Source organism: Hypanus sabinus, chromosome 26 (genome assembly GCF_030144855.1).
Source record: "Hypanus sabinus isolate sHypSab1 chromosome 26, sHypSab1.hap1, whole genome shotgun sequence".
Classification (NCBI taxonomy): domain Eukaryota; kingdom Metazoa; phylum Chordata; class Chondrichthyes; order Myliobatiformes; family Dasyatidae; genus Hypanus; species Hypanus sabinus.
In genome coordinates this window covers 31,176,106-31,199,714 of record NC_082731.1, presented here as the reverse complement: position 1 = coordinate 31,199,714, position 23,609 = coordinate 31,176,106, and the positions used below count along the sequence as shown (strand labels likewise).

The following is a 23,609-nucleotide window of genomic DNA, read 5'->3' as shown; positions in this document are numbered from 1 at the left end:
CCACGATGTGTCGCGATAGGAAGCTTCCCGCGGTGCGTCGGTAATAGATATTGGGGGTGAAATGGGACTCACATAAGAGGGTAAAAATGCGTGCAGAATAAAGTGGTACAAAAGCACAGCGCAGGTGCAAGGGCGCTGACTGCGGGTGAGTGAATCCTCATCCAAGTTGAGCACTCACGGGTCCGATGCGCCCCCTGGCGGGAGCTTGGGTACGTTTGCCCTCCCCAAGCCCAACGCCTCACACTTGCCCGGACCAAACTCGCCACCCGCATTTCCAGTGGACAGACACTCAGCATTAGCTGCTCGTTAATGCAAGTATGGAATCGGCCGACCACGCCGATATGGTCAAGAGGCTCCGCTACAAACGACAGGAAGTCTGCAGATGTTGGAAATCCGAGCAACACGCACTCAAAATGCGGGAGGAACTCAGCCGGCCGGGCAGCACCTATGGAAAAGAGTACTCTGGATGTTCTGGGCTGACTGGCCAAGAGGAACCCTACCCTTGGGAGGGTGGTGGGAGGATGGGATAGCAAGAGCAGACGTGCGTAAAATAGAAGAGAGGCGGTTGAGGGCAGCGTTGATGGTGGAGGAAGGGAAGCCCCTTTCTTTGAAAAAGGAGGACATTTCCTTCGTTCTAGAATGAAAAGCCTCATCCTGCAAGCAGATGCGGCGGAGACGGAGGAATTGGGAGAAGGGGATGGCGTTTTTACAAATGGGAAGAGGTACAGTCCAGGTAGCTGTGAGAGTCCGTGGGTTAACTGTAGCCATTGGTAGATAAGCTGTCTCCAGAGACAGAGACTGAGAGATTGAGAAAGGGGAGGGAGGTAAATTTAAGGGCAGCGTGGAAGTTGGAGGCAAAGTCGATGGAGTGGACGAGTTCAGCACGGGTGCAGAAAAGCATTATCGATGTAGCGTAGGAAAAGTGCGGGACGGTCAGCCGTCTACAACAGAAATTGTTCCACGGAGCCGACAAACAGGCTGGCGTAGCTGGGACCCATGTGAGTGCCCATGGCTACACCTCCGGTTCTTCCCATTTCCTTCAAACAAAAGGAGAAGTTATCCAGAGTGAGTAAGAGCTCCATCAGGCAGAGGAGAGTGGTGGTGGGGTCTGGTCTCCAGAAAGAAATCGAGAGCTTTATGGCCTTCCTGATGGGGGATGGAGGTGTGTAAGGAGGGGGCATCCACACTAAAAGTAAGATGATGGGGGACAGGGAACCTGACATCATTGAAAAGATCCAGAGTGTGTGAACGTCACGGATGTAGATCGGAAGGGACTGAATGGGGGTCGAGGTCTGCAGGTATGTTCGGTGGGGAGGAACAAGCTGAGACAATGGGTCTACCTGGACAGGCAGGTTTGTGGATCTTGGGTAGGAGGTAGAGATGGAAGGTGCAGAGTGAGGGAACTATGAGGTTGGTGGTAGAGGATGGGAGATCCCCAGAGTCAATAAGGGGAGACAATGGCCTGGTGTTCTTTAGTGGGGTCCTGTTTGAGGGCAACTGAGAGTTGGTGCTGGGCCTCAACAAGGTAGAGGTCAGTTCGCCAGACCCCCTTATCTGTGGGTTTGGTGGTGAGGTTAGGATTGGTGTGGAGGGAGCAGAGACCACAAGAGAAAATCTGCAGATGCTGGAAATCCGAGCAACACACACAAAGTGCTGGAGGATCTCGGCAGGCAGGGCAGCATCCATGGAAATGAGTACAGTTGACGGTTCAGGCCTGAGATCCTTCTCAGTCCTGATGAAGGGTCTCGGCCTGAAACGTTAACTGTTTGCTCTTTCCCACAGGCGCAGCCTGGCCTGCTGAGTTCCTCTGGCATCTTGTGTGTGATACCAAGAGGTTCAGACCAAACATCAGAACGGGGAAGAAATGTGATCTGAGTGACTTTGACTGAGGAATGATTGTTGGTGCCAGACGGGGAGGTTTGAGTATCTCAGAAATTGCCCATCTCCTGGGATTTTCACGTACATTGGTCTCTAGCGTTTACAGAGAATGGTGCAAAAAACAAAACAAAAATCCAGTGAGCAGCAGTTCCATGGGTGAAAGTTCATGAGAGGCCGGAGGAGAACGGCCAGACTGGTTCAAGCTGACAGGAAGGTGACAGTAACTCAAGTAAACACGTGTTACAACAGAGGTGTGCAGAACAACATCTCTGAACACAGAACATGTCCAGCCTTGAAGTTTGTGGGCCAGAGAAGCATTAGACTGGACTGGGTCCAATCCTGTCCCTATTAAAGTAGCGATGGAGTGTACGTTATTGATTTGGATCAAAATGTAGACTGCTGAATTAACAAATAAGTGATGATACCAGGGCTGCTGGAGGTGTGAACAGAGTGTAAGGAAACACTATCGTAGGATACACAGAGACGTAGGATACACAGTTGCAGCTGAGGACGGAGAAATGCCAGCTGCATTTTAACCTGAACAAGCGTGAGGTCTCCCAGCTCGGGAGCTCAATGCGCTGAGATGCAGTGAAAAGCTTTTAGTTTGATAGGTGGAGGGGCAGGTAGTGTCGAGGAAGATCAGAGTCTGCAGAAGGACCTGGACAGAGAACGGCCAAAGAAGTGACCGAGGGAGCAGAGTATCGGGAGTGTAGGGTCATGCTCTTTGGGAGAAGGAATGAAAGCGTACACTGTTTCCTAAACGGGAAGCGAATCCAGAAACCAGTCGTGCAAGGGGACTTGGGTTGTGCAGGATTCCCTGAAGGTTAATCTGCAGGTCGAGTCGGTGGTGAGGAAGGCAAATGGGATGTTAGCTTTCACTTCGAAAGGACTGGGATATAAAAGCAAGGATGCAATGCCAGGGCTTTATGAGGCACTGGGTCAGACTGCACTTGGGAGTATTGACAGGAGTTTGGGGCCTGGTATCTAAGAAACGATTTGCTGGCTTGAGATAGGGTCCAGTGAGGTTCAGAGCATGATCCCGGGATTAACGTAAGAGGAGTGTTTGATGACTCTGGGCCTGTGCTCACTGGAGTTTAAAAGAATGAGGGGGAAGCTCATTCAAACCCAGTGAAGGGTCTAGAAAGCGTGGGCGTGGAAAGGATGTTTCCTATCGTGGGGGAACCTAGGACCGGAGGGCGCAGACTCAGAGTAGAAGGATGTTCTTTTAAAATGGGGGTAAGGAAGAATTTCGTCAGCATGTGGAATTCATTGTCACAGAGGACTGTGCAGGCCCAGGCACTGGGTGCATTTACAGAGGATGGTGAGAGGTTCCTGATGAGTAAGCTTGTCAAAGGTTACAGGAGAGGGAATTGGCACACAGTCAATAGGCCTAATGGCCTAATTCTGCTCCCATATCTTATGTTTTGTGTGCCGGAACGTTACAGACAAACGGTGCTGCATGGAGGCTGGGGCTACAAGGAGCTCGACCGGGAGGTTGTTAGTGTGTGTGAAAGGTCAGAGGGTATGGGTCAGTTACAGATGGCAGGTCGGACAGCGAAGCAACATGGCTACTGTCCCTCCAGCCCAACCAGTCCACCTCAACCATGGTTCCCACCCAGCTGATCCCAATGTTCTGCGTTTGGCCCAATCTCTCCAAGCCATTGCTTCTCCTAATGACACTATCGTACCTGCCTCAACCACTTCCCCTCATTCTGTAAACTCACTACCCTCTGGATGAGAAGAGTTGGCCTTCAAGTCCCTTTTAAATATTTCCTCTCTCTTGCTGAACCTATTTCACACCCCCTTCGTTCTCAACTCCTCTACTCTGGGGAAAAGATTGAACTGTCCACTTTAAATACACTGTTTCTGTAAAGTCACCCCCTCATCCCCCCACAGCTCAAGGAATAAAGCCCCCGCCTAGCCAACTTCCCCTGTAACTCAGGCCCTCGAGTCCCGGCAATGGGGGTTAGGTGTGGCCCCTTTGAGAGGGAAAATGTTAACGGGCCGTACAAAGTTAGTGGTAAGTCCCTACTGATGTGCACAGGGACCTCAGGGTGCAAGTTTATGGCTCCTGGGAAGTGGCCACACAAGCAGACAGCAACATGGGTTGCTGAGAATGGAGGGAGATGGCAGAAGCGCCTAGTTTACTTCAGTCCGACACAGCATCGTGGGTTGCCGGGCCCCTTCCTATGCTGTAGTGTCTGTGTAGCAGTGGGACAGAAGCTGCCCACAGCCTGGTGGTACGCGTTCTCTAACAGAAGATCAAAGTCTGAGAGTGCAGGCTTACAGAAGAACAAGCGGCAACACAGCGAAGACTCAATCTCTCAGAGTCAAGGAGCATTACAGCTGAGAAACAGGGCCTTCAACCCATCTGTACCAGACCATTAAACTGCCTACTCCCACCGGGACCACGGCCCTCCAGACCCCTCCCATCCACGTACCTATCCAAACTTCTCTGAAATCGCATCCACCACTTGTGCTGGCAGGTCATTCTGAGTGAAGAAGTTTCCCCTCATGTTCCCCTTGAACATTTTACCTTTCACCCTTAACCCACGACCTCTGATTGTCGTCCCACCCAACCTCAGTGGAGAAAGCCTGCTTGCATTTACCCTCTCTATACCCCTCACAACTCTGTACAGTTCTACGAAATCTCCCTGCTTCTACACTCTGGAGAATAAAGGATTCACCCTTTCCTGCTAACTCTGCTCCCCCATCTTCTGCCGGCGTGCCTGCATATCAGAGCCTTTATCTCACCCCCACCACCCCAGCAGGATATTCCAAGCATTTCCTCCATTAAAAAAAAAGTTGCCTTGCACTTTTCCTTAAAATTTAAGCTAAGGGAGTTTTTCCATATAACAATAAACTTGAAGTGAAACATTCCTCCTCTCACGTGAGAGGCGGGCTGTCCTGAGTTTATGAAAAAGACACCGGCTGTCTGCACAGCAACACAGGAAGTGCTGGAGGTCAGGCAACATCTATGGAGCGGAGCAAACAGTTGACGTTTTGGGCTGAGACGCCTTATCTTTATCTGGGCCTCTCACAATCTTATCAACTTCGATCTGGTCTTCCCACAGCAGAGAAAATAACACAAGCTCCTTCTTTCAGCTTCTGCCCTCTAATCCAGGCAGCCGTCGTCGTCACCCGCGGCAGGGTATATGGACCAAGACGAGGACGGCCGACAACAGCACATCCCTTCCCGATCACCTTAACCCGTTCTCAACGGACGGAAACCTTACGTCGCCACCTACCCTGGTAATCTCCAGTGCACCTGAACGTTCAGCCACCGTTGCAGACGCACGGTCGGCCTTGTGGAGAGAGAAGCCTCAGAGAGCGTTGGGCCCGGATGGTGTGCTTGGCTGTGTTTGTCAATCCCGTGCGGATCAGCTGGTGGGGGTGTTTAAATCTCTCGCCACTCCAGGCTGTGGTTCCCTCCTGCTTTCAGACCGCATTCAGCCCACTACCCACAAACAGCAGGATAACCGGCCTTAATGACTACCACCCAGTGGCTCTCACACCTGAATCCACCATCGGGAAATGCTTCGAGAGGCTGGTCAGGGTACACACCTGCTTCCAGCTTTCCGGAAAACCTCAACTCGCTGCAATTTGCCTAAACTGGTCAATGCCAGGTGCCAATTTCCTAGTCCTGCCTCACCTCTGGACCACCTGGACAGTAAAGACACCTACGACAGACTCTTGGTTATTAATTACAGTTCTGCCATCAACCCTGTAACTCCAGGCAGACTCATCACCAAACTCCCGACTCTGAGACTCAACGCCTCCCTCAGCAACCAAACCCGGGACTTCCTGACCCTGACCGGTGAGGACAGACACCCTCACGATTATTCTAAACACTGAGGTACCTCGATTGCGTTCCCTCTTGACTCCCTGTTCACTCGTGGCTGAGTGGCCAGGTTCAGCTTCCTCTCTACGTGGAAGCTTGCGGGCGATGCCGCCGTAGCAGGCCGCATCGCAAATCACAGAGCACCGGCGTACAGGAAGCAGATGGAGAGGTTACTGAGATCACCACAAGCTATCCTCGCTGTCAACAAAACAGGCATCCTTGACTGCATCAGCTGGCCTTCCTGAAAGATTTCAGCATGGAGTAGATGGGCTGAAGGGCCTTTTTCTGTGCTGTACTTCTCTATGGCTCCAGGATCACTTGCAGCCTCGTTATAAGATGTGGAGGCTTTAGAGAAAGTGCAGAGGAGGTTTAGAAACACAGAACTTAGAAATCTACAGCACATTACAGGCCATTTGACCCACAAAGTTGTGCCTACCATGTAACCTACTCTAGAAACTGCCTAGAATTTCCCTACCGCATAGTCTTCTATTTTTCTGAGCTCCGTGTACCTATCTAAGAGTCCCTTAAAAGACCCTATCGTATCCGCCTCCACCACTGTCGCTGGCAGCCCATTCCACGCTCTCACCACTCTCTGCATAAAAAATTCACCCCTGACATCCCCTCAGTACCCATTTCCAAGCACCTTAACACTGTGCCCCTTCACATTAGCCATTTCAGCCTCAGGAAAAAAGCCTCTGACTATCCACATGATCAATGCCCCTCATCATCTTATGCACCTCTATCAGGTGACCTCTCATCCTCCGTCGCTCTGAGGGGAAAAGGCCGAGTTCACTCAACCTATTCTCATCAGGCATGCTCCCCAATCCAGGCAACATCCTCTGCACCCTTTCTGTGGTTTCCTCGTCCTTCCGGGATGCTGGTTGGATCGGACAGCACGTCTCATGAGAACAGGCTGAACAAGCTCAGGCTCTACTCTTCGGAGAAGCGCTGAGGTGACTTGACAGGGGTGTATAAGATGATAAAAGGCAGAGGCAACACCTTTTCCCCAGGGTGTAAATGGCTAATATGAGAGGGCATCGTTTTAAGATGGAAAGTCCAGAGGGGGATGTCAGTTTTTTTTAAAGAGTGATAGGCAGCGTAGAGATAGATACGTTAGGGACATTTAAGAGACTCTTAGAGAGGCGCATAGATGAAAGAAAACTGGAGGGAGGGGTTAGATTAGGGTAAAAGGTCAGCACAATATTGTGAGCCGAAGGGTCTGTACTGTTCTAATTTTAACTCCTGTTGAAGGTGAACGGGATGGGAGTAGGTGTGGAGGGGGCAGTCGGGGGCTGGGTCATGGGGAGTCCGCAACCCCTCTGGTATTGGGCCCTATGCTGACCTTGTACAGTCTCTCCCCTCGTTCCTTGGGGACCCCCCCCCCCCCAGCTCCGCCGCATCACCCGCCCACGACTGCCGAGCTGAGACAGCGCCTCGCCGCGGGAGGGGCGGCGGTGATGAGGGAGGCTTTGCCACGAGCAGGGGCGATTGGGAGGGAGCGCTCCGCCGCCTCTCTGAGACAGGCTCCGGAGGCTGGGGATGATCCCAAATATCCATGTCAACTGCGGCCAATTTCTCCCACCGCGTCCCGGAGGCTGCTCTTCAGCCCACCACGCAGCAGGGCGAAAGCCTCAGAGTGGAATCCCCACCGTTGTGTAACTTTTTGACAGCCCGAGCTGCGCTTCCTGCCGTAACGTTGCAAACGAGAACACGGAAAAAGTTGGCGCTGACAGAGCGGTGACGGGCGGGACAGTGAATGCTTTACTTAGGGAGGGTGGGGGGAAGTGGGACGTCAGCGGGGGGCCGGAATTGGAAGCCCCTTTCGGGGGAGAGGAGGTGTCGGCGAGGGGGAGGGGGTCTTCCCTTTAAATGCATGGGCGCAGGCGCTGATGGCTTTGATTGCAAAGCAACGCGGAGGTCGAGCGGGGTGGGGGGGGGGGGGGAAGCTCTTCCCGGATACTCACAGCAGAGGCAGGAGGAAGGTCTTTGTCCCTTTAAACTGGTTCCACACTAGTTTGCAACCCCCCCGCCCCCTCAATTCTCAGCGGTCCCGGGACCCGCTGTGTACAGTCCCGGCCACCGAATTCCGATGCAATGCAACAAATCCAACCATCTCCTTAACCATCCGGCTGCATTTCTTCGCCGAGAGCATTTAAAACACAACTATGAGGCCGTCAAGGCGCAAATACGCCCTGCCCCCCTATATCAGACAATGAAGGCAGCCAGCGGCCTGCGCCCATGACGTCATCGCATCGGGGAACCCTCCCAACCCGCCTCCCGATTGGCTGGAAGTCCCCGTCGCCAGCCCTGCCGATTGGTTGGCGGCTCATTTCTGTTCGCGGGAAGCACGTAAGGTCGGTTGACGGGCGGACGTGAGGGCAGACACAATAAACGCTCTTCTCCTTCGGTTCCACTCCATTCACGAAGGATTCTTTTTTTTTTACGGGAAACCATTTAGAAACTTTTCCACTTCCATTGCAGCGTTCAATGAGCTCGGCGTCGACTGCGCTTGCGTGAAGTTGCCCACACACAGAGCTCGTCGAGACGACCGCCCCTTTGCACCTACGGACCAATCAGGAGAGGGAAACGTGGGAAGCGTAACCTGCTCGGAGCTGTTGGACCGAATCGATGCCCACCAGTCGGTGATAGCCAATAGAAGACAGGGTAGGCGGGGCTATGCGGGGAATTGACATATCGTTCAGTGGAGGTAGGGATGAGATCAAATCTGAACCCCTGGAGGATATTAGCCCCTGCCTCAACGAAATGGAATAAAATTCACTAAATCATCAGGTCTATGGCGGACGCCATCTCCCTGGCGCTACAAATCGATGCAGCTATAAAGAATGGATGTTTAATTGTGAGTTTGAGGAGATTTGGTTTGTCACCTAAAACACTCGAAAACTTCCACCGGAGATCATTCTGTCTGGCTGCATCTCCGTCTGGTATGGGGGGGGGGGGCTGCACAGGATTGAAGTTAGTTGCAGAAAGTTGTGAACTTAGGCATCGTGCGCACCAGCTTCCGTCGTGTCCAAGACCTCAGGAAGATTACGCCCATCATCCAGGACATGCTCTCTTCTCACTGTTACCATCAGGAAGGAGGTACAGGAGCCTGAAGGCACGCACTACTTAACTATTTAATGGTCGGCATCCGTCTGTCTCGAAGGACAATGGGTGATGATCACCATCACAAGCCTGGGCGGAAGGTATGGAGATCCTGAGATGCCCAGACAAGATGCCCCTCTCGGACCTCACCAGTCCAGAAGAAAGTTTATAAGTTTGAGAGGAAACCAATAAGTTTGGCACCAGCTTGGCTGCAGGAGCTGCCGGAAGGATGTTCAATGACGTCCAGCCGTCTCTGGCGCTCCACTCCGAATCTACTCCCGTAGCCTTCGTCACTCCCGAGGCTGCCCACAAGGCAGTGGTGCTATTTACCCACAGATGGGGTCTGGTTCACGAGCACCGGGGCGTGTCCACACACCGTAGGGCCTGCGTGCTAGGTGTGCAGGGGCCAGACCTCCTCCCCCGTTCAGCCGGAGTCCGAAAGGAGTTCATTTTCCGTGTGTCGCCGGCGAGGAGGCACTACATGGGGCTTGCTGTCGGAGAGGCTACGTACTGGCAGGGAGAGACTGACACATTCAGCTCCCCTTTTCGCGAGACTGTGAACCAGCGGTGGAAGCTGAAAGTGAGAGCGATAATCACCAGCCACTACATTACCACATTGGACGCGTCACTACCCAATATACACATCTAATTACCGTAATTCCTTTTGTTTCTATATTATCATGTACCACATTGTACAGCTGCCGTAAGGTTATCACGAGTCACGACACATGTTGGTGATATTAAGACTGATTCTTATTTTGGTAAAGCAACCCATTCTCTTCACCAAACTCCGAGAACCCGGACTCAGCACCTCCCTCTGCAACCGGACACTTGACCAACAGACCAAAACGAAGGGTCCGCCACCACCACCCTCCTGGACACGGGTGCCCCGCGAGGCTGAGCCCCTCGACCCCCTGTTCTCTGAGCACTCGTGGCCAGGTTCTTCTGTAACTCCGCAACTTTGTGGGTGATGCCACCGTAGTGGGCCGCACCTCAATTAATAAAACTATCTTCAGTGTCTGCAAAGCAGAAGAGTTGGACGTTAATGTTCATGAAGTGGGGGCGGGGTTCACGTTCAAGGTCAAGTTGATTGACATTCGAGCAGACACACGTGTACCTTCAAATGAAATAGCGTCCGCTCGGACCACGGTGCACAACGCGATATAGATTCTCACATGCAACACATTAAATGATAATGATATTAACACAATAGTATTGACAGGTAATTAAAAATTGTAGATATTCAAGTTAACATGAACGGCATATAGGACATACAGTTCAATAAATAAGTGTAATGGTGCTGGCGCGATCAGAAATGCGCACATGCAGAAGATTGAGAATTGAAATTCCGAGGAGTGAGCATCGCTAACGGCGTATCCCGGGCCAAATCACTTGCCCACCGACCCCTGTGCCTCCTCAGGGCTCTAAAGATACGTGTCATGCCCCGATCGGCCCCGGGAATTCATATGGATGCATCGCGGCTAAAGTCTCCGTGCGTGTCCGCCAGAAACTGCGGCGAGTTGTGGGTTCCAGCTCCGCACACAGAGGCCGGTTTTCTCTCCACGGACTCGGTCCACACTTCTCGCTGCCTCAGTAAAGCAGCCTGAATAATCAAAGACTCCCCCCCCCTTTCTCCACCGCCTCTCGTACCCACCCACCCTCCTATCAGCCAGAATCACACACCACAGGCTCAAAGACGGCATTTCTCTGTAGTTATATGACTACTAGACGCTCTCCTAGTACGATAGATTTTCCTCACACGCTGCCATCCTGCACCTTACTATCTGCCTGCACTGCACTTTCCCAATTTATACTCCACGGTTGTCACCGATCTTATATAAAAAACACAATCGGAGTCGAGTGTGTCCCCGCAATCACTCAGAGCCGCCCGCCAACCGGCAGCCCCGGATGAACTAGGAGACCCGCAATCTACTTGGAGAGAACCGGATCAGCGGCATTCAAGTCTGGCGACCAAGAAAGTTACAGGAGGACTCGGCACGATCTCCGGGCGACGTGGAGTCCCGGTCTAAACCCGGGTCAACGAAGAACGCTCGTCAGTAGAGTCAGGGCCTAAATACTCTCACTTCCTATAAAGTAAAATCAAGCGACAACAGGGGTTCAACTCCCAGCTGAGCTCGATGCCCTTTGTGTTCGCTTTGACCGTGAAAACAACACGGACTCCCAGAGTCCCCGATGATCCCGCCATTCCGGTCTCTGAAGCCGATGTGAGAGCGGCCTCCAGGAGGGTGAATCCACGGAAAGCATCCGGCCCAGATGGGGAACCTGGGCGAGTGCTGCTCAGTTGCTGGAGTTTTCACCGACCAAATCTTTAACCTCCCGCTTCGGCAGAATGAGACACCAACTGTTTCAAGCAGGTGCCTAAGATCTATCACCCCGTACATCTTACATCCGCGGTGATGAAAAGTTTTAAGAGAAGTTGGTGATGAAATGTATCAACTGGGAGGTGACTTGGATCGGCTCCATTTTGCCCAATGGCACAACATGTCCACAGCAGATGCCACCTCATTGGTTCTTCACTCAAACCAAGTTCAAAGTAACATTTATTATCCTCAGTGAAATGCACGGCAGAAATGTGGCAAATGTTCAGGGAGTTCTGCATAGGAATGTTCCATTGCGACAGGGAAAGGATGGTAGGGTGAAAGAACCATGGTGTGGAAAGGATGTAGAAAGTCTAGTTAAGAAGAAAAGAAAAGCTTAAGAAAGGTTCTAGAAACTAGATACTGCTGGAGCCCTAGAAAAGCCAGGATGGAGCTCAAGAATGAAATTAGGAGAACTGGAAGGGGCCATGTGAAGGCCTGGGCGGACAGGATTCAGGAAAACCCCAAGGCATTCTACAAGTGCGTGAAGAGCAGGAGGATGAGCTGTGTGGGAATAGGACCAATCAGATGCGGAGCAGGAGCAGGAGCCGTGTGGGAATAGGACCAATCAGATGCGGAAGTGAAAACGTGTGCGTGGTGTCGGAGAAGGTAGTGGAGGTACTTAATGAATACTTTGCTTCAGTATTCACCAGGGAAAAGGACCTTAGCGATTGTGGGGATGACTTACAGCAGACTGAAACGCTTGTGTATATAAACAAGAGGATGTGCTGGAGCTTTTGAAAGGCATTAAAATCGATAAGTCGCTGGGACCAGATGAGATATATCCTAGGCTACTGTCGGAGGCGAGGGAAGAGATTGCTGAGCCTCTGGAAATGATCTTTGCATCATCAATTGGGACGGGTGAAGTACCAGAGGATTGGAGGGATGCAAATGTTGTTCCTGTGTTCAAGAAAGGTGGTAGAGATAACCCAGGAAATGATAGACCAGTGGGTCTTACTTCAGTGGTGGGCAAGTTGTTGGAAAAGATCCGGAGCGGCAGGATTTATGAGCATTTGGAGAGACATAACTTGATTAGGGTCAGGCCGAATGGTTTGTCAAGGGCAGGTCGGTCCTTCAGAGCCTGGCTGAATTCTTTGAGGATGTAACTAAACACATTGATGAAGGTAGAGCAGTGGACGTTGTTTTTATTGATTTCAGTAAGGTGTTTGATAAGGTTCCCCATGTGAGGCTCATTCAGAAAGTCAGGAGCGATGGGATCCAAGGACACATTGCTTTGTGGATCTAGAATTGGCTTGCCCTCAGAAGGCAAAGGGTGGTTGTAGATGGTTTGTATTCCGCATGGAGGATGGTGACCAGTGATATTCTGCAAGAATCTGTTCTGGGACCCTTCCTCTTGGTGAATTTTATAAATGACCTGGATGAGGAAATGGAGGGATGGGTTAGTAAGTTTGCTGATGACAAAAGGTTGGGGGTGTTGTGGATAGTGTGCAGGGCTGTCAGAGATTACAGCGGGACATTGATAGGACGCAGAACTGGGCTGAAAAGTGGCAGATGGAGTTCAACACAGGTAAGTGTGAGGTGGTTCATTTTGGTTGGTCAAATTTGAACACAGAATATAATATTGATGGTAAGATTCTCAGCATTGTGGAGAATCAGAGAGTCTTGAGGTCTATGTCGATAGGACACTCAAAGCTGCTACACTTGTTTGACAGTGTTGTTAAGAAGGCATATGGTGTGTTGGCCTTCATCAACCGTGGGATTGAGTTCAAGAGCTGTGAGGTAATGTTACAGCTATATCAGACCTTGGTAGACCCCACTTGGAGTACTGTCCTCAGTTCTAGTCACCTCACTACAGGAAGGATGTGGATACTATAGACAGAGTGCTGAGGAGATTTACAAGGATGTTGCCTGGATTGGAGGGCGTACCTTATGAGAATAGGTAGAATGATCTTGGCCTTTTCTTTTTGGAGCGACAGAGGGTGTAAGGTGACCTGATAGAGGTGTACAAGATGATGATAAGTATTGATTGCGTGGATAGCTGGAGGCTTTTTCCCTGAGTCAATATGTCTAACGTGAGAGGACATAATGTTAAGGTGCGTGGAATTAGGTACAGAGGGGATGTCAGAGTTAAGTTTTTCACACAGAGAGTGGCGGGTGCGTGGAATACACTGCCAGCATTGGCAGTGAAGGTGGATAAAATAGGGTATTTTAGAGCCTCTTAGTACATGGAGCTCAGAACAATAGAGGACTATGCAGTAGGGAAATTTTAGGCACTTTCTAGAGTAGCTTACAATGTCGGCACAACATTGTGGGCCTATGGGCCTGTACTGTGCTGTAGATTTCTATTATCAGAGTCTTATCTGAGGCCTCCATCGGTCAGAGATGACTATGGCCGTTGTGACCTAGCTGTCTAGATACGCAAGCTTGGGCAGTCCCCTCTCCACGCAGCTGATGAACCCAAAGGAACGGCAGAGACCGATACAGTTTGTGCACCAGGAGTTGCCAGTCAACATTGAACTCAACGTAGGGCTGCCTTAGGGACTCCAGCTCCGGATATTTCCCTTGGGGGTTCACTCCCGACTCTCTCCCCGTGAGTGGGTCTGGCCGCAAGGCAGCGGAGGTTTGAGATCAGAGTTTTCCTTCTCCTGGATGAGCTGCCAAACATGGCTGATGAGCCCCGTCTGCCGGAAGCGACTGGCTTTAAGGCACCAGTGACCCAACTTTGCCCCTTCTCCTGTCAGTAGAAACTGTTCCGCGGGGCTTAGTAGCTAAGCCGCACGTGAAGGCCAGGAACTGGACTTGGTTGTCAGAGGCTATTTGAGACACACACCATTGGGAGAATTTAATAGGCAGTGGGAGCTTGTCCCCATCACAACCCTATCAGATGACATACATCTCAAGCCTGGAACATCCGGGCAGGATGTTCTTTATCAACCGCAGCTCGGAATTCAATATTATTATTTCTTCAAAACTCATCACTAAGCTTCAGAATCTGGGCCTCAATACCTCCTTGTGAAAACTGATCCTCGATTTCCTCCCATGCTGACCCCAGTCGGTTGGGATTGGCAACAACATCTCCTCCACGGTCTCCATCAGCACAGGTGAACCACAGGGCTGTGTGTTTAGCCCCCTGCGCAACTCACTTTACACTTAGGACTTGGAGGCCCAGCACAGCTCCAAGGGCAAATTTAAGTAACGACATTGGCCAAATCAAAGGTGGTGATGAATCAGCACATGGGAGGGAGATTGAAAATCTGGCTGAGTGGTGTCATAACAGCAACATCTCACTCAATGTCAGCGAGACCTTCAGGAGGTGGAGAGGGTCAGCAACTTCAAATTCCTTGGCGTCCTGGACCGAGCACGTAAGTGCAACTACGCAGAAAGCACAGCAACGCCTCTGCTTAGGAGTTTGCGAAGATTCAGCATGACATCTAAAACTTCTACTAATGTATATAGATGTGTGGTGGAGAGTGTATTGACCGGCTGGTATGGAAACACCACTGCCCTTGAACGGAAAATCCTACAAAAGGTGTAGTGGATAGGGCCCAGTCCATCGCGGGGTAAAGCCCTCCCCACTATTGAGCACATCTACATGAAACACTGCCCCAGGAAAGCAGGGACCCCCACCACCCGGGTCATGCTCACTTCTCACTGCTGCCATCAGGAAGAAGGTACAGGATTCTCAGGACTCACACCACCAGGTACAGGAGCAGTAACTATCCCTCAACCATCAGGCTCCTGAACAGAAGGTGGTTACTTCACTTGCCCCATTGTTGAAATGTTCTCGAAACTTATGGACTCACTTTCAAGGACTCTTCACCTCATGTTCTCAACATGCTTTGTTTATTTATTGTGGTTATCTTTCTTTTTGTGTTTGCCCAGTTTGTTGTCTTCTGCACTCTGGCTGTTCGCCCGTGGTGCGGCCTTTCATTGATTCGGTTATAGTATGCCCGTAAAAAAAGAGAATGTCAGGACTGTACTCTGATAATGAAGTTATTTGCACTTTATTCTGCACTCCGTATTGTCTACCTGTATTACCTCAATGGACTGTGTAATCGTTCGATCTGTTTGAACTGTAATGCATAGGAAAGATTCCACTGTACCTCAGTAAACCAATCCAATTCTCTCCTAAAAATACCCAACTCTAACCCCAAAAGGGCCCCCACTCTGAACTGCGACTCCTGAAAACACAGACCATGCCCAAAATGCAAAGAATCACCCTGCAAACATGCAAATCCCTTCCTGCAGGCTGTGAAAAATGTTCCTCCCAAACTATAGGCTCCACCCAGAGAAAATAGCCTTTTCTGCAACCATTAACTACCCCACCCGATACTGCCCCCAGCAAGATGCATACTTCAAATCATTTTCTTAAGCCATCCTGAAAATGCCTCGCTCGTCCTCCAGTCCCTCCACCCCTCCCCGATCGTGACCTCCTCCAGCCCCTCCCAGTTTCTGTATCTTCCTCCAATCTACATCTCTTCCTGTCTCTGTGAACTGCCACCACCCCCCCCCCACCTTTACTAATATCTGTAATCCCTCTGGCCCCTCCCCATTGCCGTAACCACCTCTGCCTCCTACATTCCAGTGACACTCCCCTCCCCTATTCCTTGCCTCTGTGACTCTCTCCGGCCACTACACCCCTCCGCATCTGTGCCCCCTCTGGCTTCTACGCCCCTCCTTGTCTCTTACCTCCTCCACCCTCAAGCCCTCTCCATCTATGATCCCCTCCACCCTTAAACCACTCACAATCTGTGTAACCTTCTGGTTCCTACACAGTCCCCTCACTGTCTCTGTGAACCCCTCTGGTCCCCACGTTAGTTCCTCCAGCCCCTCCATTCCTTCCTGCCTCTGTGACTTCCTCCGCCCCACACCACTCCGTCTTTGTGACCCTCGTCCTCCTCTATATCCCTGCATCTCTGTGAGCCCCATCTCTATAGCCCTCCTCCACCCCCAAACACTCCCTTTCATTGCCACCTTTTCCCTGTGCCTCTTACCATCTCTGGCCCCTCCCTCCCTTCTTTAACACCTTCTAGTCCCTGTAAATCTCCCTTTTTTGATAAACCCTCCTGTTCCCTTCCCTATAAACTCTGTAATCCCTCTAATCCTTAAACTGATCCCTATCTCTGTAACCATCTCCACACCTCCCCCCTTGTAAGACTCTCCTGCCCCGATTGTGCTTCTTGTCTTGGTGAACGCCGCTCTGCCTTCACCCTGCCCCATTTGTGATCCCTTCCTCTATAGCACCCCCCCCCCCCACTAACCAGTGACCTACACCATTCCCCATCTCCATAAGTCCCTCCAATGCCCAGTTACTGGCTACAACAAGACCCTCCTAAACGATTACTCTCTACTTTCTGCTATAAAGGTCACAGTCTCACTCACTATCCGAGAAATCTGCCGTTTTAGCCGCGGGCTCACTCCACATGGACCTAAATCTGTCTGCGAGGGAGCAGTATCTACTTCCGCATTGCCAGTCAGTGACCAACTACCCACCTCCGCTTTCTCACCAGTCAGCATTTTCGTCCCTCCCCTCCCACCGAGTACTGTTGTTCAGCTCATGATTTCACTCACGAGGCAGAAGACGTGCAAAGGTCACTCCTGACACATGTTGTTTGGGTGCACCTGTACAGCAGCTCGATCGTGCAGATACCTAACCAGCCAAGGCGCCGGTGATATCGGAGGTAGGAGCTAACCGGGTCACCACAAGCGGACAGGTGGCCAGTGAGTGTATTTGTAACTCCACGGTGATGTCTGGCATCAGAAGCACATCGGACTGTAAGAAAGGACAAACAAGAAAGCAGCAAGACAGATCACCCACTTAGCCCAACCACCTCACCATCGCCGGCAGTCACCTTATGCACAGGCACCACTTTATGGACATACCATAAATCTATCATGTATTTACATCTATTGTGTTTTATTATAACTGCTTTCTTTATCGTATCATGGCCTTTTCTGTGGCAGCATCCGATCTGGAATGACAATGACCTCATCCTCCTTTGCACTCGTGTGCCGGAAATCAGACGAAACAAATTGAATCTTAATGGCAGTGGAGCAAGAAAGGGAGCATGCTGGTTGCCGTGCGTAGGGATGTGGCACTCGAAATGGGAGCTCGCTTGTAAGTCAGGGTGTCCCGAAGTTGGCAGTTTGCAACCCTGGGATGCTCTGTAAGGCCCTCTATCATAGAGTACACTTTCTAACCTCAAACTCGGGTACAAGTCACCTGGTCCCTTCACCTTCAGCGGTGGAAAGAGTGAGCTGCCCCAAGTCCCCATTTCAGAGGATCTGTCCTGGGCTCCTGTATTCTCATACTCCCGCCTGCTGAGGGTGAGAGGGCCAAGAGCTTCAGCTGCCCAGGTATCAGCGTCCCCAGCAGCCATCACGGGCAAGAGAGCTCGCCAACTTCCTCGCAAGGCTGAGGGAAGCCTGACTGATTTTTACAGACGCACCACCGAAAGCATCCTATCCAGCTGCATCAGGGTTCGGAGTGGCAACTGCTCTGCCCGAGACGACTAGGAACCGCAGAGAGCTGTGGAGATAGCTCAGTGCATCACGGGAACCAGCCTCCTCTCCACGGACTTCCCGCTCTCTTGGTGAAGCAGCTAGAATAATCAAAGGCCGCACCCACCCCGGACATTCTCTCTTCACCCCTCCCATCCGGCAGAACATACTACAGCCTGATAGCTCGTTCCACCAGGCTCAAGGACTGCTCCCACCCTACTGTCATAAGGCGACTGAGTAGTTCCCCAATTCAATAAGACAGATTATTGACCTCACAACTCTACCTCATTTGACGCTTGCACTTTATTCTCTGCCCGCAATGCACTCTCTCTGTAATTGTAACACTTTATTCTGCACTCTGCTATTGTTTTTCCTTGTGCTACCTCAAAGCACTGTTGTTATGGAATTATCTGTATGCAAGACAAGTTTTTCACTGTATCTCAGTACCTGTGACGACAAACCCAAGTTAAATGACCAACTTTTCCCGAATGTGTTTTATTCCTTCCTGTGGCTATTCAGAGTTGGGGAGGGGAAGGCTTTGTCAGTGTTCATTGGATCTATAGGGCAGTTTCTGCACTGCATGGCCTTCTGGGTAAAACTTGCCACCATTGCCCAGCTCTCACCAAACCAATTTCTGAGTCCACCCCGGCCCGGAGCAAGATTCCCAGCAGAGCCACCCAGACAGGAAAGGGCACCGCCTCTGCACTTTTATGAAACACCACGCTCACTCTATCAGAACAAGTCAGCGGTCATGGTTTCAATGAGTTTATTCACAGGGAGGGTCCAGGGTTCGTTCAGAACCGTGGCCAGCAGTTTACATCAGGAAGAAGCAGTTACAATGCTGGTCGACAGCCCTGCCTGTGTTCCTCTGGCAGCAGAGGCTCGTACATCTCTGCGACCTTCCACTGTCCCCCGACCTCTTCTGGTGAAGTCACAGCACATCAAAGAGATACGATCCTTCCTGGTCTGTTACGAGGAGAGACCTGAGAGGTTGTCTTGTTCTCCCAGGAGTGGTGGAGGTTAGAAGGTGACACAATTAAAGTACATAAAACTGTGAGACCTATAGATAGGGGAGAATGCCAGTATGCTGAAAATTAATCTTGGTCTCCCAGTCTATTCCATCGCAGCCCTTGCACTTTACTTCACTTTCTCTGCAACTGCAATAATATTTGTGAGTCTCACAGAACAGAAACAGTTACAGAGGAAGGGGCAAAAGATTCTGAGGGGTGGGGGGGGGTCCTCCTTCACCCAGAGTGTGTGTGAGCAGCTGAACCCACTGCCAGAGACTGACAGAAGCTAAGTCAATCATCCAGTCAGGGAAGGCCAAAGGCCGGTCGGAGTGCCCGATGCAGCCTCCTCCACAATGGTGAGACCCAACGTAAATCGGGGGAACTCTTCTGCACCATCCGCCAAAAGCGTGACTTGCCAGTGGCCAAACGTTTCGATTCCGATACCCACGGACACCTCTTGCGTCAAGGTGGGGCCACCCTCAGGATGGAGGAGCAACCTCATATTCCGTCTGGGTAGCCTCCGACCTCAACATCGATTTCTCTTACTGGCATAGCACCCCCACCCTTCTGCAGGAGGGATGGAAACAAGGGTGGGGGGGGGGAACACTTCTACCCTGCGCAAAGATTCTGACCATCTACGCTTCTCATAATCCTACAAACCTCCACCAGGTCTCCCCTCAGCCTCCACCGCTCCAGAGAAAACAACCCAAGTTTGTCTGGCCTCTCCTAGCAGCACATGCCCTGGAATCCGGACAGCACCCTTCCTGTGAAGGGGTGCCCAGACCTTCAGGGAAGCAAGGTGAGAATCAGGTTGACGATCATTGTCTCATGTGGCACAGAATTTGTAATTTATTCAAAACACCGCTACAGCCTCCTCGAGCCTCAGCAGGCTAGGTTCCCCGGTGCTGCCCCTCCCGGAATCCCCATCCCTAGGCTGGCAGAGCTGGCAGGGGGAGGCTCTCTGTCTGCGGGCTGTTTTGCCCCCTGATGGACCCTCCTATGCTTTAGGAGGTTGGTGGAGTGGGTGAAGCTCTTGCCACACTGAGGGCAGATGAAGGGCCGCTCGCCGGTGTGGATGGTCTGGTGGGCCAGGAGGCTGGAGGAGTGGGTGAAGCCCTTGCCGCACTCGGGGCAGGTGAAGGGCCGTTCGCCAGTGTGGACAGTGCGGTGGGCCAGCAGGCTGGAGGAGCGGTTGAAGCCCTTGCCGCAGACGGAGCAGGTGAAGGGCTTCTCCCCGGTGTGGATGCGCTGGTGGAGCAGGAGGCTGGAGGAGTGGGTGAAGCCCTTCTTGCAGACGGGGCAGGTGAAGGGCCTCTCCCCGGTGTGGACCCGCTGGTGCTGCAGGAGGTTGCAGGACTGGGTGAAGCCCTTGCCGCAGATGGGGCAGGTGAAGGGGCGCTCGCCAGTGTGGATCCTCCTGTGCTCCATCAGGTGGGATGACTGGGCAAAGCCCTTGCCGCACTCGGGGCAGGTGAAGGGCCGCTCGCCGGTGTGGACAGTGCGGTGGGCCAGCAGGCTGGAGGAGCGGGTGAAGCCCTTCCCACATTCGGAGCAGGTGAAAGGCTTCTCTTTGCTATGCACAGCCTGGTGCTCCAGCAGACTGGAGGAGCGGGCGAAGGCTTTGCCGCAGACGGGGCAGGAGAAGGGCCGCTCCCCAGTGTGGGTGCGCCGGTGCTGCAGGAGGCCAGAGGACTGGACGAAACACTTTCCACATTCAGGGCAGACAAAGGGGCGCTCTCCAGTGTGGGTGCGCTGATGCTCCAGCAGGTTGTTGGACTGGGTAAAGCCCTTCCCACAGACAGGGCAGACGAAAGGCTTCTCCCCAGTGTGGACCCGCTGGTGGGCCTCCAGCAGGCAAGGGTAGAGCCAGGCCTTGCCACATATGTTGCACTCGTACCACCGCTCCTCCTTGGTGTGCACAGTCATGTGATCCTCGGCCTCAGCTGAATGGTGGAAGCCCAGGCCACACACAGAACAGAGATGGAGGTCCCCGGTCAGACTGCTCCCGCCCTCCATGGGTGAGAGGCCAAGGACGTGCGAGTCCCGGTGAATCAAGTGAGTCCTTCTGCCAGCAACGGCAGGTTTCCTGCCCATCTACGCCTCACTTCCGAGCTCTGCTGAGGGAATACGGTAGGTGTGAGAGGGTGCAAATATTTCCCCCTCCCCAAGGCCAACGTCACTTAAAGCTGCAAACCGGGTGGGAAATGGCCTTAATATCACTTGGAATGGGTGGAGACACCGCGGTAGGCAGAGCCCCTGCCTCTTAACTCCGGAGAACTAGGGCTGGATCAGAGGGTTGGCATTGAACTTGGACCATTCCGCCCAAAGGGTGTTGGGATTGCTGCCCACAATTCCTTGCGGTCGGGAAACCGACCCATCGAAGGTGCTGTTGCGCCGGATTCCGCTCCTGCAACACTGCCGAGGCCTCGCCTCCTGTCAGCCGGTCTCCCCCCCAATGCACAGCCGACGTGGCTCGCCCCCATCCGCGGATCCGCGCCCAGCTCCGGGGCCGACCCCCCGCGCCTGCGCACTGCGCCTCCGAGCCCCACAGACTCCTCCCCTTCCCCGCCGGGATCTTCCCGTGCACAGCAGGGGGCAGGTTCGCCCGCCGACCCCGGCGCCGGGGCGCTGGAAGCCCGAGCGGGGCTGAGAGGGAGAAGGGAGCACCCACCTACCTGCCCGTCCGGCGGCCGAGCGCCGCTCGCTCATGTGACGCAATGACGTCACCGCACGCCGCGGCGCCGCGACGTCATGATTGACGGGCGCGGGGGGGACATGTCCCGCCTCCCTCCCCGAATGGGGCGGGTGAATGGATGGCCGATCGCATAGTTTTGTTACTTTATCGATAAACATTTTATCGCAAAGATCGTGCTACCTTATAGATACAGAATCAGGTTTAGTATCACCGGCATATGTCGTGAAGTTTGTTGTCTTGCGGTACCAGTCCAATGCAATACATAATTTTAAACACTATAAATTACAATAAGATATTTAGAATTAAATAGATAAATACACAAGGAGTAAAAAAATAAGAAAAAAATATTATGACCCCATGAAAGGTCTTGGCCCGAATCGTCATCTATCAACTCTTTTCCACAGACGCTGCCTGGCCCACTGAATTCCTCCAGCATTTTGTGTGTGTTGCTTTGGATTTCCAGCATCTGCAAATTAACATAGAAGCATAGAAAACCTACAGCACAATACAGGCCCTTCGGCCCACAAAGCTGTGCCGAACATGTCCCTACCTTAGAAACTACTTAGGCTTACCTATAGCCCTCTATTTTTCTAAACTCCATGTACCTATCCAAAAGTCTCTTAAAAGACCCTATCGTTTCTGCCTCCACCACCGTTGCCGGCAGCCCATTCCACACACTCACCACTCTCTGAGTGAAAAATTTACCCCTGACATCTCCTCTGTACCTACCCCCCAGCACCTTAAACCTGTGTCCTCGTGGCAGCCATTTCAGCCCAGGGAAAAAGCCTCTGACTATCCCCACAATCAATGCCTCTCATCATCTTGTACACCTCTATCAAGTCATCCTTACTGTAGTGAGGCGACCAGAACTGAGCACATTATTCCAAGTGGGATTTGACCAGGGTCCTATATAGCTGCAACATTACCTCTCGGCTCCTAAATTCAATTCCACATCAATACACTGTATGCCTTCTTAACCACAGAGTCAATCTGTGTAGCAACACACACGAACTGCTGGTGGAATGCAGCAGGCCAGGCAGCACCTATAGAAAGAAGTACAGTCGACGTTTTGGGCTGAGAAGAGATAGTAAGAGATTTGAAAATGGGAGGGGGAGGGGAGATCCAAAATGAAGACAGGAGGGGGAGGGATGAATCTAAGAGCAGGAAATTTGTTTGGCAAAAGGGACACAGAGCTGGAGAAGGGGGAAGATCAAGGGACGGGAGGCCTAGGGGGAAAGAAAGGGAGAGGGGAGCACCAGAGGAAGATGGAGAGTGGGCAAGGAGTGATTGTGAGAGGAACGGGGAGAGAGAAATAAACCTGTGTAGCAACTTTGAGTGTCCTATGGACTCGGACCCCAAGGTCCATAACCTTTAATTCCCCTACTACACAAATATCTATCCAACCTTGTCTTAAATATATTTACTGAAGTAGTCTCCACTGCTTTCCCTGGGCAGAGAATTCCACAGATTCACCACTCTCTGGGAAAAGCAGTTCCTCCTCATCTCCGTCCTAAATCTACTCCCCTCACCAGTGGAAACAACTTTCCTATCTCTATCTTAACTATCCCTTTCATAATTCTCTTCTCATTCTTCTGAATTCTAGCGAGTACAGTCCCAGGCGACTCAATCTCTCCTCATAGTCTAACCCCCTCGTCTCTGGAATCAACCTGGTGAATCTCCTCTGCACTGTCTCCAAAGCCAGTATATCCTTCCTCGAGTAAGGAGACCGGAACTGCACACAGTACTCCAGGTGCGGCCTCACCAGTACCCTGTATAGTTGCAGCATAACCTTCCTGCTCTTAAATTCAATCCCTCTAGCAATGAAGGCCAACATTCCCTTTGCCTTCTTGATAGCCTGCTGCACCTGCAAACCAATCTTTTGTGATTCATGCACAAGCACTCCCAAGTCCCTCTGCACAGCAGCATGCTGCAATTATTTCTACCATTTAAATAATGATCTGCTCTTCCATGTTCCCTTCCAAAGTGGATGACCTCACATTTACCAACATTGTACTCCATCTGCCAGACTCTTGTCCACTCAACCTACCTATATCTCTCTGCAGACCCTCCCTATCTTCTCCACAATTTGCTTTTCCACTCAATTTGCTATCATCAGCAAACTTAGATACACTACACTGGCCCCTTCTTCCAGATCATTAATCAAGTCAAGTCACTTTTTATTGTCACTTCAACTGTAACTGCTATGTACATTACGCAATAAAAATGAGACAACGTTTTTAGGG

General features: G+C 51.8%; 1 pseudogene; it reads right to left on the bottom strand.

The window, feature by feature from the left end:
* LOC132381730 (zinc finger protein 850-like) overlaps nt 1-21,425 on the bottom strand; it is a 37,832-nt pseudogene extending 16,407 nt beyond the window's left edge.
* Nucleotides 21,426-23,609: the final 2,184 nt, after the last annotated feature.